We start from the raw sequence: 3,155 nt of genomic DNA on the forward strand, positions 1-3,155 counted from the left end.
AACACAATATATGTTAGTTACAAGATGGATTTTACTTACATATGAGGTTTTTCATAATCTAAATCTGTAAATACATTTGTTTCTTTCGATATACTTCGACTTGCATTAACTTAAATTTCTTTTGCCAAAATATATTAATATTTGTATAAATATAGATATTTATATTATTTCTGCAATACTGATATACCAATATAATATACTAATATATTCAATTACAGTGTTGATAATCATACTTTCGAATATCTTTACTTACAGGTAACATATTTATAATAATTCATCTATAAATAAATCTCTGTGTATTGCCATACTTAATTAACTATTATTTATCGACTTTATTCATGCATATATTATAATAAAATATTTTTACTTACCGTGCAAAATAATATTTATACCTTCAAACAATTTATGTTTTTATAGTAATAAATAGTCTTTATTATTGTTACTTTTAATTAATTTAATTACTTTATTAATTATTATTAGTATAATAATCAACTTCTTAAAGTATTTAAAAGATTAACTATAGTTTGCATATGAAAATGAAGGATTTATTACATTTAATATTCGACTCTTTGTTGTAGATGTTATTTAATACAAAGTATCTTTAATAGACTTTCAAGCACATCGTAATATAAAATGAAGAATTTAATTTAACGATGATGTTTACGATTATTTGTAACATATAAACATTGATAAATTGGTTTTTTGAAATATATACTTTACAATGTCTAAACGGGTACACTTTACTTAAATTATTATTAACTATTTTAAATATTATTAGATCATATTGTACAAAAATTTTTAATCATAAATCAATAGCTCATAATAATTTATTAAAAATTAAAAATTCCATAAAATTAAGTATCTATAAACATTCAAAGATTTAATATTTTTCTACTTTAGATTCTATATTTTATATTATAAACTATGCTATTTGAAATGAATTATATTTAAAGTTTTTATTCTCAATCATTAGTATTTAACAAATCATAATTACACCAATTTAAATATTCTAGATGTGTTAATGAACATAGAATTATTTATAAAATATATTTAATAAGAGATATTTTAAAGTTGGCATATAAATACAAGTATTGTAAAGATATAATTGGAATTTATATTATTCAACTAAAATCGAGTAAAAATAAATCAGACTAATCAAATTCGTAAGCAAAAGCTTTTACTAATAGTGATATAAATAGTTAATAAAAATTAATAAAAATCAAGTAATCAAACATTTTTTTCATCAAAGTCATCTGAGACTCAAAATATTTTACAATAATAGCCAAGTAAATCTAATAATTAAAAACATTAATAATAAAGGGTTAATTAAATAATATAAAATTTAAAAAAAAAAAAAAAAAAAACAAAGTAATTTTATTAGTATAGTCGTATTAAAAATCATATATCTGTATTAAGTGTTATTACCGCCTAATAATAATTTTATAATTTTATACATTCTTGTGACTCATTTTTCTCAAAGTTCTTAATGTAATATAACATTAAGTTATATTTTTTAGAATTAAATTTTTCTGAAACTTTCAATAATTTAATAATTTCAACATATCATAAGGAATAGAAATAAATTGAATAGCTGTAACTTTCTACATTCATTCATGTACTTAAAATATGTAAGTAATATACATTAGTTTTTTATAAAAATGTTTTCATAATATAAATATCAATAATTGTCTAGTATACAAATAAATATTGTTCAATAAATCTAATATTGTTATTTTAAAAAACTCTCAGTATATATTGGATAAATTTGAAATAAGATATTTAAAGAAAATGCAATTATTATTAACATGTGTAAGACATTGATTTCCACACTTATTTACGCGTGTACATTACATTATATAATCAAGAATAAAATAATAATTTAATTATTTATAGCTACTCTAACAAGATTGAAATTCAATAATTATCTAAATGAGTTAAAAAAAATTATTGTAATGGATAATTAATAAAATGTTAAATTTGTAATGTTTATTAAATTTTGTAACTAATGAATGCTATATAATAAATTGACAACAAATATAATCAAACATAAATATATATGTAAATTATTAATATAATAATCTAATTCGATTATCAACAATATAATTGTCAATACAGTTTTATTTTTTTACTAAAAATATATATATAATATCGAAAAATTATTTTATACTATTCTTATAAATATTTACATAAATACAGCTTACTTATTTTGTTACACAATAGCCAATTGAATAATGAGAATAATAGTAAATGTATTTATAATATATCGATTGTCAGTTCCTCCACATCGTGTGAAACAATATCTTATTTATTGTTTTGCAAATAATATTCTAATACACAAACGCAATGCATATCTTGAACTGGCATGTTTGTAAGAAGAAGGAAGTAATTTAATGACTCTAATTTACTTTTAACAAAGGTGAATTTTAATATAAGGTATATTACAGCTGCAATTTTCACCTTCAGCAATTTTCACATTTAGTCTGTAATAATTTATAGCCGCATAAATACGTACATAAGAAAGAAACTTTGTCTCGAATCGACAAAATATTTTCAACGGCCTTTATCAGTTTCATCACTAATGAATGAATCGCGAATATGAATAAAAATTAAAAAATTCAACTCTCATTAGAGTTTCGATAAAGTTTAACTTAAGTATATTTCATTCGTCACTTGATCAACGAAAGTTATTTTATTTTACTGTGAAAATTATAATTATAATTTAATTTCAGATTACGGAATTAATTAAGTTTTCAAACAAGCTGAAATATTATAATTACATTGAAAAATTGAGATACCAAGTGTAGTTTAATTATTTTATAATGAGCACATCTAAGCAACTTAAATACGCGATCGATTTTACAAAATACAGCATTTGGATTCTCCATTTCTGGTCATTTCCGCAAAATATAAGCAAAATACAAAAGATAGTTTTAGAAATTTCATTGTTTCTATCGCTCATAAGTACAATACACTATCTTATTTCCTTAATATTGGCCGTTTACGTATACCAAGACGATTCTGAAATCATGACAAAAAATGTTTGTTTCTGTTTTGCAATTTACCAATTAGCAACAAAACAAATTTGCATCAGATTACGACGTGATAAATTACAGGTTTACGTGCACATATTTTTACTATAGTAGGTAAGGTGACTG

Source organism: Ceratosolen solmsi, unplaced genomic scaffold (assembly GCF_000503995.2).
Source record: "Ceratosolen solmsi marchali unplaced genomic scaffold, CerSol_1.0 scaffold29, whole genome shotgun sequence".
NCBI classification, from domain to species: Eukaryota; Metazoa; Arthropoda; class Insecta; order Hymenoptera; family Agaonidae; genus Ceratosolen; species Ceratosolen solmsi.